Source organism: Leucoraja erinacea, chromosome 38 (genome assembly GCF_028641065.1).
Source record: "Leucoraja erinacea ecotype New England chromosome 38, Leri_hhj_1, whole genome shotgun sequence".
NCBI classification, from domain to species: domain Eukaryota; kingdom Metazoa; phylum Chordata; class Chondrichthyes; order Rajiformes; family Rajidae; genus Leucoraja; species Leucoraja erinaceus.
The window spans coordinates 4,276,865-4,290,968 of NC_073414.1; the positions used below are offsets into that span (position 1 = coordinate 4,276,865).

The 14,104-nt window shown below is 38.7% G+C and overlaps 1 protein-coding gene across 2 annotated transcripts in view; it reads left to right on the forward strand.

Annotated features, from left to right (window-relative positions):
- arhgap35a (Rho GTPase activating protein 35a) overlaps positions 1–14,104 on the forward strand; it is an 84,217-nt gene that overhangs the window by 869 nt on the left and 69,244 nt on the right. The window lies entirely within an intron of this gene.

Here is a 14,104-nt window from a genome sequence, read left to right on the forward strand (position 1 = left end):
CGGATTGGGGATAATATTTTTGGTGAATTTTGTGTTTTGTGTGTCAATGAACCATGTGTCAAAACACATTGGAGAAATAATTTTCCTTTTAAACAATCCAAGGGCATATTTCTCTTGAGGGTGATTTTTATTAATCTGTGCTTTTTTACCGATGGGAAGTTTTGATATGATTTGGCCATGTTTTTATAATCCTGGTTTAAATTGTTCTTTTTGTAAATATCTTATAACCCTTGTTTAACTCTTGCAGTTTTCTGACACAGCAGGTAAAGGGTTTAGGAAAACATTTTATGGAATGCAATCCTTGCAGTTTCAACTCAAGTAGGCATTAAGAACTTTTGTAAAATGAACTTTATACAGAATGTTGGCAAAATGTAGTTATTCTTGAATTTCCTATTCATTATTGTTGTAAGTGAAGTTTCTTGGTTATGGATGATTCTGTGATTTAAAATAACCCCATGCAAACTTGCTTGAAAAATTGAAAATATTCCCTTGCACAGTCATCTGTTTGTTCCAACATATCACAGTCGTAGATGTAGTGACTATCAGAATTTAATGAGGATGGTGTACACTGTATTTAAGACGTGACTTCAAGTCTACAAACTCTCTCTGACCCCTCCTTCGCCCCTTTGACAATATATGGCATATGTCTTGACATGTTTGGTATCCGTTGCATTTAGCACATGGTTCCTAGGCCACTTCCAAAAGCTTGTTTTTCTGGTGTTTTGGTGAAGTCTCCTGGGATGGTGAGATGGGCAAAAGTTTGGGCGAGGGGACCTGTTTATGTCTGTCTGACACTACAAAGTGTTATGGAGGGGGAGGATACTTCAGAATACATTAATAGATCAAGGGGTCAAGATGATATCATAAATTGAGTTCTGCTCCATTTATGATGTCTCAAATGTGCCTATTTTTCCCAACCCCCTTCAGCATCTGTTATTTTTGTATGATGCTGATCATCTTGCTTTCTTACTAACCAGTGGAAATGATTTTAGCTCCGTTTTCAGTATCAAAATCCCTCAGTTTTGATCACTTTAAATGTTTTCTCTAGGTACAAGAAAATGGCAAATCCCAAATCTTCTGCATGTCATATGCCAGCATCAAAATGAATACTACAGCTAAATAACCAAGTAGCTCTTATTCTGATGTGTAGCGTATGGTGAATTAACTATCCTTGGCTATGACAACAGTTATCCTTCGTCTTTGCAGAGGCATAGAGGGATTTAGACAGTTTCCAGTTCTTCCACTCCTTATTACTATGCAGTGAAGGGTTTGTCTCTATTGTACAGTTGATTAAAATGGGTCCAAGGTTGAGTCTAGCTAATGTACATCAAGAATTAAGAATGACCGTTGTTCCCAGTTGTCTTGAATGAATCAGCAATTAATTCAAGGTAAAAAATTAACTTTTAAAATAATATGTATTTTTTTTCTTGTAGCTGTTCATCACTTAGTTCCTAATTCTGGTCTTTAAACAATTTGTGCAGTAAGATGCAGGCTGCACAGTCAATTTCACTTGCAGCAAGACGTGTTCTATTCTGATATTATAGTTCCTTTGTAATCTTCTAAAATGAACATTTGTTCATGCTAATTTAAAAATGTGCTGGTTTATTTTAAAATGATCATAGTCTGTAAAATGTTTTTGTTTTTAGTCCAAAGAATAGTGTTACTAATTAATTAGTGCTAAAATTTAACATCAAGTAATTTTAATCAATGGATGAATTTTAAAATAAATAATGTTCTAGGCTAGTCCACTGTGTTTTGTAGTGCATGTAATTGTCTCAAGTGATTGCTTGATCTTCACTTGTAATCAGGAGGGATTGCTAGCTGAAAGATGGGATATTGCCCATGGGTTTGGAAGGGGTGGGGTGCAAAATCAGAGGGCCTGTTATTCCCGTGATGTTCTTGTACTCTTCCATCTGCTCAGCATGGATCCCTGGGGATAGGTTGCCTGTCTGCCTTGAAGGTTGTGAGTGACTGTGACTGAACCTTTTGGCATAATATTAACCCTGAGCCTGGATCAGATGCGGGAATAAAAGCCATTACCAATGCTATTCCACCTACAAAATTGCCTGCGTTTGTCTCGCTTTCCTTTCACCCCTATCTGCCTTAACCTAACCTATTACCGCTGTATCCAGCATCCTCTAACCTTGTTTTCAATTCTCTCCAAGACTGTTATTGATTCAAAATGCCGCAGTCCATGTCCCCATTTGTGATTCAGCATGTCTAGCCACATAGCGAGTGATTAAGTGCAATAAGTTTATAAAGGTGAATTCCATAGTGAATTTAGCATTTAGAATGGTAAGCATTGACATATAGACATTTTATTTGTGTTTCAGGATAAAGCCGTTTCATCTTAATCGAAATATTGAGCTTACATTTTTATCGTAGAAAATCACGTCACAGTATGTGTCGTGTGTAAATTCTTTGAGTTTTGGAAGATATTTTTACATGTATATCAATATATGCACACATATGAAGGGGATACAACCTTTTCTTATTCTGTGGATGACATAATATTTATATTGATGGCAAAGTTTTGTGCCCCATTTAATATGTGAATAATGTGTAGAATGCATCGGAAGTTTAGTCTGTGCAGCTGTCTGTTTTTTCTATCTCAACTGTGGCAGGTGCTCTGACAATGACACGACTATTTGTGTTTGTATATTTTAAGGTGCATTGGTTTTATTGAAGACAAAATTTGATATTGAAGCATTTGGGAAAGACAGGAATATAGTACCAAAAGCTTGGCCCAAGAGCTAGATTTTTATGGAGCATTTTATAATCTACAATAGGTGCAGGAGTAGGCCATTAGGCCCTTCGAGCCAGCAGCACCATTCAATGTGGATCATGGCTGATCATCCCCAATCAGTACCCCATATCCCCTGACTCCCCTATCTTTAAGAGCCCTATTTCGAGATCTGTGTAGTGGTTTAAGGAAATAAGTTCTGAACTGGCCTCCTTGGTAAGCTAAAGACGCGGCTATGAGTAATGATTGATTGAAATCCCGAGAGCCTGAATTGAGGGAATTGCAAGTGGGTTGCAAGTCTGGAAGAAAATAAAGTAAAGTATCCTTTATTGTCATAAATAGTAGAACTGCAAAGGAATAGGTGACGTTTTGGGTCGAGAAGGGTCTTCTGAAGGATCTTTAATCTGAAGAAGAGTCTCGACCTGAATCAGCACCCATTCTCTCCAGAGATGCTGCCTGTCCCACTGAGTTACTCCAGCAGTTTGTGTCTATATTCCGTTTAAGCCAGCATCTGCAGTTCCTTCTTACACATTGGGCTAAGCATGATAGCCAATTCTACAGAGAGATTTTGACAGTAGATGTACTACAGCAGATAATTAAATGGAGGAGCAGCTAGAAAATTATATTCAGAAGAAGTTTTGTACGTGACAGACAAGACAATGGCTTTGCTTCTTCTAGCAGTATTTGGTTGGAGTAAATTTCTTCTCTAAAACAGCAGTTAACAAATTAACAATGGGGGTAGGAATAGACAGTGATGATGAATTTGAATTTAGTTATCAGCATGACATAAATGATTTGTTTCTCGATTATTGGTGGCGATGGGGGAGAGTTGTTGGCAGCACGTAGTTGATAACTAGGATGTTGGGAATAGACTTGAGTGGGGGAGTGTGGTGCAGTGGTAATAGGGATCCAGGGAAGATAAATTTGCAGAAAGTTTTCTGGCTGTATTTAAAAGTATATGAATAAGCAAACAATTACAACCAATGGAAAATATAGGTATAGACCACTGTGTCAAAGGCAATAGGGAGATCAAAGAAAGAATGGCTGGTTTTCCTTGGTCAGAATTGCATGTGTCATTTCGCAGTGGCAGATCAGTCTGAAGAAGGGTCTCGACCCGAAACGTTGCCTATTTCCTTCGCTCCATAGATGCTGCTGCACCCGCTGAGTTTCTCCAGCACCTTTGTCTACCTGCATGTGTCATTTGTTGGGGGGGGGGGGGGGGGGGGGGGGGGGGGGGGATGGACATCTGATGTGAAGTTTCCAGTATGAAGTGCAGGCACTTCATGTTTTACATGTTCTTTTACATGTGAAGTTTAACTTAGTGTCCTCCATAATGTTTGGGACAAAGACCCATCGTTTATTTATTTGCCTCTGTACTCCACAATTTGAGAATTGTAATAGAAAAATAATCACATGTGAATAAAATGCACATTGTCAGATTTTATTAAAGGGTATTTTTATACATTTTGGTTTCAACATGTAGAAAATACAGCAGTGTTTATACATAATCCCCTCCCCATTTCATATAATCTGACAATGTGCACTTTAACCACATGTGATTTTAAATTACAAATCTCAAATCGTGGAGTACCTAGGCAAATAAATAAATAATGCATCTTCGTCCCAAACATTATGGAGGGCACTGTATGTGCTCTTGTTTTCAAAATGATGAGCTGAAATTTAAGCCTGGCAGCATAGTTGCATGCGGTGCCTGGCATACCTTTGATTGTGCGAGATGCCTGTACCTGGAAAATTCATCACATTCGGTGTCTTTGACAAAGAAAGTGTGATTGAAGGTGGGGCTGTAAGTTGACAGAGGAGAAATGGAGGGATATTTGGGGAAGGGTTACTGGAAACTACAGGTTTAAAGGAATTGGGTTACTTTGTATCCAAGGACAGAGAACTATAAATATTTTACATGGGAGAGGTTATGAAGGGAAGTTGGGTCGTCAGTAATTTTGGTTGGATAGGATTATAAATCCAAATTATAGGCTCCAAATCCACACTGAGCAAAATCAATAACCCCACTCTCACCCTCGACGGCACCATTGGCGTGATCTTTGATTCCACCCTCTCCCTTGAGCCTCACATCCGCCATGTCATTAAAACCTCCTTTCATCTCCGCAACATCGCCAAACTCAGACCCTCTCACACCTCCCGCTGCTGAAAGACTCATCCGTGCCTTCATCTCCTCCCGACTGGACTATTGCAACTCGCTTCTCCTTGCCATCAGCTCCACCTACATCAACCGACTCCAACTGGTCCAGAACGCAGCCGCCCGACTCATCACCCACACCAAATCCTGGCATCACATCACTCCAGTCCTCAAACAACTTCACTGGCTTCTCATCTCCCACCGGATCACCTACAAAATCCTGGTCCTCGCCTATAAAGCCCTCCACCATCTGGCACCCCATATCTCACTGATCTCCTCTCCCCTTACCAACCTTCACGGTCCCTCAGATCCACATCAGTCGGTCTCCTCTCCATCCACAAATCCAACCTCCGCAGTTTTGGGGACAGAGCCTTCTCCAGGGCAGCTCCCAGGCTCTGGAACTCCCTCCCCCAACTGATCCGCAATTCCGTGTCCCTCACCATCTTCCAGTCCCGCCTCAAGACCCATCTCTTCACCTCTGCCTATCCTTAGCCCCACGTCCCTCTCCCTTTTCATCTGTGCATGAATTGCCTCGTATTGTGTTTTGAATTGAATTCTGTCTTTAATTTGTGTACTAGTCGTGTCCCTACTATTTATTTCATTCCCCTTACATGTTTTTCCTCTACCTGCTAAATTTTTGTAAGGTGTCCCTGAGACTCTTGAAAGGCGCCCATAAATAAAATGTATTATTATTATAAATTCTTATGGATGAAATGGGCTCTGAGAAGATATGAGAGGAAGATGGTATACAGATGCAAGTTCAATGTGGTGGCTGGAAGGAATTTAACCTGATATGTTGGGAATGGAAGAAAGCAGCAGAGAAATCTGATTAAGGAATCTTAATTTTAGTGAGAGTAATTCATCATGAGCTCCTTACCATTGCTGAATAGAAGGGATGGGTGAGGTTTGATGGGAGTACTGAACACTGTAATAGAAATAAGAAGCCAATGGTTATCTTTTCATTTGGGGGTGAGCCTGGAATTGTGAGGAACTCTAGCAGATGAGAGAAAGACCCAATGTTTAATAAGGTCTGTGCAGTTCTTTGAATGGATGAACAATTTGTCATCTGAACCTAGCAGTCTGCATTCTTTGAAAATTAGGGTTGTGCCAGGGCGAGGTGCGTGTTTTAATGTGTACCAGGGCATTGGAGGTGGGGATGAGGGTGTGGCCCAGCAGATCATACGCTGAATAAATGTGATAGAGCGAAAAGATTGTTGGGATTTAAAAAAAATAAAAGAAATGATGGATGTTTTATGGATCCAAAAATAACTAGAGCTGGAAAAATAAGTTGAAAGGAATAATATCTCAATCACATAAAGGCAACTACTTAATGGATGCAATATGACCACGTCAGAAGTAGACGTTGTGTTGTACAGAGGCTGAAGGTGGAAGGCATGCAATATATTTTTCATGAGAAAACTTGCTTGGTTTTGGGGTGAATCTGAATTAACCTGATGAATAGTGAATCTCAAAATGGGCACTTGATGGAAGGAGGCCATTGTAGCTGTGTTGTCCATACCATCTTCATGTCTGAGCAATCCACTAGCTCTCCACAGATGGGTGTGGAGGCCGTCAATGGATATTTGGAAGGCATAAGATAGATTCTTGATTACTATGGGTGTCAGGGGTTATGGGGAGAAGACAGGAGAATGGGGATAGGAGGGAGAGATAGATTAGCCATGATTGAATGGTGGAGTAGATGATGGGCTGAATGGCCTAATTCTACGCCTATCACTTATGAACTCGATATAAAAATGTATTTAATATATGCTTTAAATACACTGCCTTTTATTGCTACGGTTGCATCTGCTTCTATTACTACCTCCGGCAGTGTAATCTAGACTCATACTTTCCTCGTGTCATCTTTGACTCTTGCTAATCACTATCAATTAATGTCTTCTTGGTCACATCCTATCTGCTAGTGGAAGCAGTGTCTCCCTGTTATCTGTCAGTGCCATTTATGATACTGAATACATTAATTAGATCGTGCAACCACCTCAACTCCAGCTTCTTCAGTGCACATAATAGCTAAAATTGCCTGCCTCTGGAGTCATTTGGGAATCACTATCCCATTCATTGCCCTTGGTGTGGAGCCTGAAACTGAATGTCATCATCTACTTGTGGAACAATCACTATTTTGTGTAAAAGGGCACAAAATGCTGTAGTAATTCAGCAGGTCAGCAGCATCTCTGGAGAACATGGATTTGTGATGTTTTGGGTTGGGACCCATCTTCAGACCTGTTTAGTCTGAAACATCACCTATCCGCCTTCTCCAGAGATGTTGCCTGACCCACTGAGTTACCCCAGCATTTTGTGTCCTTTTTTGTAAACCATCATCTGCATTTCCTTGTTCCTACTATTTTGTAAAGTTTCACTACTCGTATACTAGATGCAACTGCTCATGAAGACCAGCGTCCTGTTTGCTTTTCGTTGGCATTACTTTTTTTTTCTCAGCTTTGCTGCATTTAAAGCATTAGGGACATTTACTTCAACATCTGTTCTGATACCCATTTAAAATGTTTCCTCTGTAATTTATATTGACCCGTGTTCTTCCTACCTAAATGTAAATTTCACATTTCTCTCAATTACATTCCATATGCCACTGCTTTGCCAATTCTACAGCCCATTTATATCTGCTATTACGAACCTCGCAGTTCACTGTACCTCCGTGTTTCGTCATCTGCAAATTTGGAGCTTGTTCCGTTTGGATGCAGACCCCCATTATTAAAATTATATAAAGAAAATCAATCTTCGCAGGGCTGTTCCTTGGGGAACTCCACTGTATACTCTAGTTTGAAAAACAACCTTTCACCATTTGCTCAGCTGACCATCTAATCATACCGCTGGAGCCTCTCTTCAATCCACGACTTTCAATCTTGATGACACATTCATTGTGGTACTTTTTGAGGTCCTTGTACACTACAACAACTATATATATATATTATATCCCTCATCAATCCTCTTTGTTGGTTGATCAGAAATTTCTATTGTTAGTTAGACACAAAGTCCATAACAAATCCAAACTGGCTCCTGCTAATTAATCCTCGGTTGCCCAAAAAACTGATAGTTCTGTCCTTAATTATTTCCTTGACCATTATTTCCCCCCCCCGCACTGTGGTTGTACTAACTGATCTGTAAATAGAGTTCATAACTGTGCCTTTCTGTGTGATTAGTAGTGTAACATTTTTCAGTCTTCCAGTTCTCCCTCTACACACACACGTCTTCTATATGTTTGTGAGATTGTGGAAGGGCATCTGCAATTTATTTATTTAGTTTGTTCTGTCAACAGCTCGAGATTCATTCCATATGGGCCTGACAATTTATTCACTTTCAGCGCAGCTAGCCTTTTGGTACTTTCGTCAATTCTATCCAGATCCCATCATAATGCTCCAACATTTTTATTGGTAAAGACTGATATCAAGTTCTCAGTTAGCATTTCACCCATGCTCAGTAAATTTTGCTTAGTTGTTTTCTGATCAATGTACCTTTCAGCCCTTTTATCATATTTTTGAATCCCTTTAATTTTTGCTGAATCGGGTTATTTTATGAATGAAATTTGATACCAGCAATGGACATTTGGGTGTGTCTCTGGAGAATTATTTTAGATGGGAAAGCAGTGGAACTAACAAGAATGGTGTGGTTATTGAGAAAGAATGTTACACTGGTTGTTATGGAACTTAATCCTGAGGGTGGAGAACAGTGAAGATATTTTCAGGCTGATGCCCTGTTTTTCCTGTTCTATACTTGGACAGGTAAAAAACTATTGATTGTTGAAAGCAAAATTCTCCAACATTGCTGTCACTTGGAAACCATAGTGCAACAAGTGTGTCCTGGAGTGAGTGAGTTTTATTTGCATATGATGCGATTACATGTTTAAACCCCACAGTGGGGAAACACAGGAAGAAATGTATCTCACTTGGAAGTCAGGCAGAATCTCTGGAGAAAAAGAATGGGTGATGTTTTGGGTTGGGACCCTTCTTCAGACTCAGTTCAGTTTTATCTTTTGTGTTCAGGCAATTTTCTGTAGTTCTCTTTTAAAAAAGAAAATGAAAGCTAATGGCTCTCAAGAGTTTTGTTCAAATCATTTACTTTATAGTATTATACATCAGTTCGTAGAAAGTAATCTCAAGGATGTTTACATGCTCATATTAGCTTAGAAATGTTTAACTCAATTGCTTATTTTCTTCCAGCATCTCCCATAATGTATGGCCTATCAAAACCTGAGCCTGTTGCACCTAGTATGTCAATCATTTATTTTGTCTTGGATCTTTTTCTCCAGCTATGATGTTGTTCAGGTGGAGTGGCTTGGATCCATAAATTATCTTGTTATTGGCCCTTTCCCAAAGATATGGGAATTCGGGAGGAAGAAGCCATTTACACCCTCGGGCAATGATTTCCAACCTCTTTTGAATGAAATCTCTGCTTGTTTACACACATACCTGCTGCTGTTTATTACCCTCTCCCAACAAAATAAATTCCAGATGCCTTTACCATAACGTCATTACGGTTTAAAAGTTGGGGCTGTTTTGTAGATTGCTAGCAGTCAAGTAGCCAAAACAGTTTGTGTGCTGAATAGGGTTTTGTGTATTTCTACTTGGCACATACTGGCAAAATGTCTGCAATCTTAAAGTTTTGTGGCACCAGTGTAATCCATGTCAACGTAAGGGTTCACAAACCCCACATTGGGGGCTGATGTTCCAGTTTATTCTGGCATTCAGCTGTAGTAGATACCTTTTGATGATTTTGATCTCTGGGAACTATAATTCATACGAGAAGTAAGTTACTAATTTCCGCTACCCTTTGACAATTTTTCTACTTGAAATAAAAATCCCTCTGGATTTTCTCTACCACAAGATTACTTGATATATCTACTTTATTTTATCCTTGATCATCTTGGAGCCCCAATTAATTTATCCTACAACTAGAGGGTGTAATAATGTATACAACTTGTCATCAAGCAGTAAACCTTAAAGCCCTCATATAATTCTATGGAATTCATACCGAACCCCTCCAAGGCCAGTATATCCTCCTGATGTGCATTGCATAAAACTCCAGCTGGGATCCGACCAAGATGTACAAATAAAGCATAACTTCCTCCCTTTCTGTATTCTTGTACCCTTGAGAAGGCTAACATGCTCTTAGCCATTTGATTATTTTTTCACACCTGCTTTTAAATGATTAATACATCTGGGGACCCAAATCATTTTCTTTCTTGTGTCTGAATGGAATGCATTTCAATGTGATTCTTTTTTTCTTTTTGGTTCCAATGTTGGTGACCTTCGGCATCCCTGTGCAGAACTCCATCTGGTGCAGTTTCACCTATTTATTTAATAATGTTTCTTTGCAACTTCCTTTTCTCCAGCTAGTCAGCTGACTGTGCCTTCGAACTTAGTGCAACATTTTAAAGATAGACCTAATTCTGTTGAACACACCAAGAACTGCGGAATGATGTAAAAAGCTGGAGTAACTCAGTGGCTCAGAGAATGTCTCAGGTACTCCAGCTTTACGTGTCTATCTTCGTTTTAAACCAGCATCTACAGTTCCTTCCAACCAGGAACTGCAGATGCTGATTTATTTAAACAACGACAAAAGCTGAAGTAACTTAGCAAGCCAGGCAGCATTTCTAGAGAACGGGTGACATTTTGCGTCGGGACCCTTCGTCAGACTTGATTGATGAAAGAAGGGCGAGAAAGCTAGAAGAGAGGTGGGGGCGGGATAAAGCCTGGGAAGCCCTTTTCAGTACTTGCAATTCTATTGTTTCATTCAAACTGATGATACGTGTGGTGAATAGTTGAAATACTAGTAGATCTCTCCTTATGATCTACCAATTAGAGTAATTTTCTCTCCCATCCCCTTTAGCATTCTTAATATATTTATGGAAGCTTATACAATTTGATTTGATTTCCTTACAAGATTTTAAAAGTGTTTTTAGTTTTACTCATTTATTGCTCTGCCTAGCTTTCCCCGTCATTTTTTTTTTTGTCAAAGCATTATTTGTTTTATTCTGTCTTTGCCTCATTTTATTCCTGTGGCTGCTCAGCTCTTAAAATGGATCATTTACATTTTGTGGAATGTATTGGTTTAGTGATGTACTTCTTTGCTACTTTGAATTTATCCTACAATTTGCAACTATGAATGGTGATGTCCAGTTGATGCATCAATTTATCGCTTCTACTTGGTTTAATACCTTGATTTATGGCACATGCCCCTCAAATCCAAATTATTTAATGAAAAACTTCCATTTAAATGGATTTTTGGATTTTTTCTTTCTCAAATACCTTGTGTAAATTTAACATTGAGACTCCATGCTGAATTCTCCAACAGGGAAAATATCTTTTTTTACATTCCCTCCAGGACCACTCTAAAGATTGCATTATTTTACCTACTTTCTTTCAAATTACGAGTACATTTGATTTATGCCCTGTCCAAATCACAGCTCTAATGAGACTTGGTATCATTTTGAAGAATCTGTGTTGCTCATTTTTTCATGGTCAGTATATCCTTTCAAAACTAAATATGCAATTCTAGATAAAATCTGATCAAAGAACCATGTACCTGAACACTTAATGTTTATCTTTTCCTATTAGGAACATAGTTGCATTTGTTTTTCTTGGATCTGAAGTGGATGATCTTGCACTGTAGTCCACCTGCTGCAGTTTGATTCAATTAGTTAGTTTGTCCCCTTATAACTTAATGCTTCCATTATGTTGTGATTCTTAACTTGGGTTCATCTGAAAATGTGAATACGCATCTCTGTTCCTTTTTTAGAAAAGTTGAGATACCAGGGCAAATCCCAAAGGAGTGCATTTATTATATTCTTCTCAGATTTTTCTTCCCCTCTTCCTTCACTGCCTCGGATTCAATCACTCCAAATGCCAATCAGAATCCATTCTAATTATCCTTTGGATCTCCTGGCTATTCGGTATTAATCTTCTGAAATAATGTAGTATTTCTGGGAATCCAAGTGAATGACATACACTGTCCACCATTTCCATCATCTCAAAATGTGTAACTAGCCCATTGAGATTTAATCTGTATTTCATATTTTATCTTCTACATTTCAATGAAATCACTGTCTTTGCTAAAGCATTAAGATTACTTGGGGATTTGGTGTCTATGGAAACATATCCAAGAGACAAATATTGGCACGTTTAACATTTTCATTTCTGACCTTGTTGTCTCACTGAGCCATATCTCTTTCTTAATAGAGGGAATTGGTCGGAGGGATTTATCCCTAAATTCAGCAGAATTTCCAGAAATTACGAAGAACAGTTGTAGGGTATGTGGTCCTAAAAAATAGATCCAGGTCCCTCCAGAGTGAAGTTGGAAACAATTCTTGGCAGAAGAATATTGATGCTAGGTCAACAGTTGATATTAAATTTAAGATGGGTAGGTGTTTAAGCAAAGATGATATGGGGTATACAGGTGGTGGAGGTAGGCCACAAATTAACCATTAATAAATGAAAGTGCAAGCTTGTGAACATAAATCTACCCTGATCTGATGTTCTTAGGAAATTCATTCATTTTTAATGTCTGAATGCCTATGGTTGAGTTGGTGGTTTGTGGTCTACTGAAATGAATGTTCATTCCCTTTATTCTCCATTCCAAAGTTAACATTTTTATCTAAGGATGGAACCACGGATGTTAAAACCTTTCAGTGGGAAGCTATCAAAACCATCCTGCATCTTCTCATTTATTGTGCTCAATCCATTCTGCAGCAATTTTTCTTATTAATTTTATTATTCTCCACTTTTGAACCTGCTGCTTAGGAGATACCTTCATTCAATATTTTTTTTTGGCATCATTAACTGTATTGCTTCCAAGTTGATCCATGTGTGATTCTCTTCAGAGTTCTGAGTAGAGGAAGGGAAATATGATGTTAAAGATTGAATCTTTATATGGAGAAATGGATATAAGAATATTTATTGTTTTATGCTGTATTATGACCGATCCCTAAACTATATATAAAAACCTATAAGCTGAGAAATCTGCTCCTACCTGGTTTTCAATCCCTGAGCTTAAGCAATCACTCAATGCAGAGGTGAAAAGGCCTCGCTGTGCACCTGAAAAGGTTGGCTGAAACTTGTACATGATGTCTGCTACATTGCATTTCGATTTCATGTGCTTTTCTTATTTAGTACCGCTTCCCATGTGCATGTCAGGCAGCAACTCAAAACTCGCACTACGTCACACCTACTTGTTTGTAAAGCATTTTGGGGTGCTGAGTTTGTGAATGGGTGTAGGTAATTGCATGTTTTCTGTTTGAGGTTGTGTAAAATGTGCCTGCAAAGGTCACTAGAACATTCAGCCCACGTATTATGGAAATAATTGCGCAGCATAATGGATGAATCCACATTTTCATTCTCAATATTTGGTTGAATGGAGGCCTTGCTTTTGACTGTTTTTGGAAGCAAAGTGTGAGAAAGGGCATATGCCGAGGAGGAAATATTAAATGAGGAATGGCCAAGAGCCAGAGTAGAGTATGGCAATAACTTGTACAGCATTTGTCACATTTGGTCTGTAAAAGCTGAGGGCACTAAATATAGGACCACCTATTCCAAGAACTACACCCATTTTGAAAGGATTCCTATATTACTATTTATCTGGATTACCTCAACTGAGGACTCTATTGCAGTAGATAGTGTACTGACTTGGTGAGGCAAATTCATAAAAGATAATCAGTCTGATGGAAAATGGAATGCTAATTAAAAAGTAACTCTTTCAAAGTGGATATTATTTACATAGAACAGTATAGATACAGGCCCTTCAGCCCATTTTCAAGTTCAAGTTACACTTATTGTCACATGCACCAATTGGTACAGTGAGATTTGAGTTACCATACAGCCATACGAATAAAAAAAACACAGCACACGATAGAATTTAACATGAACATCCCCACGCAGTGGAATCGAGGTTTCCCACTGTGAAGGAAGGCAATAACGTTCAGCCATCTGTTTTGTGCTGATCACGAAGTGCGTAGTTACCAGTCGGAATTATTCTCATTGAAGCATTCACATATTATTTCTGCTTCAAATAAAGTCACAAACTAAACATATTCACCAGTCAAGACATGACATATATACCACAACGACATGCAGCAAAATTATAATACAGTGTATACAATATTTCAACTCTTTTTACACGTTGCAATGAATGCAATTTCTATTATTTCTTTCCACTTCCAAACAAAAATGTGGTTGGATTAT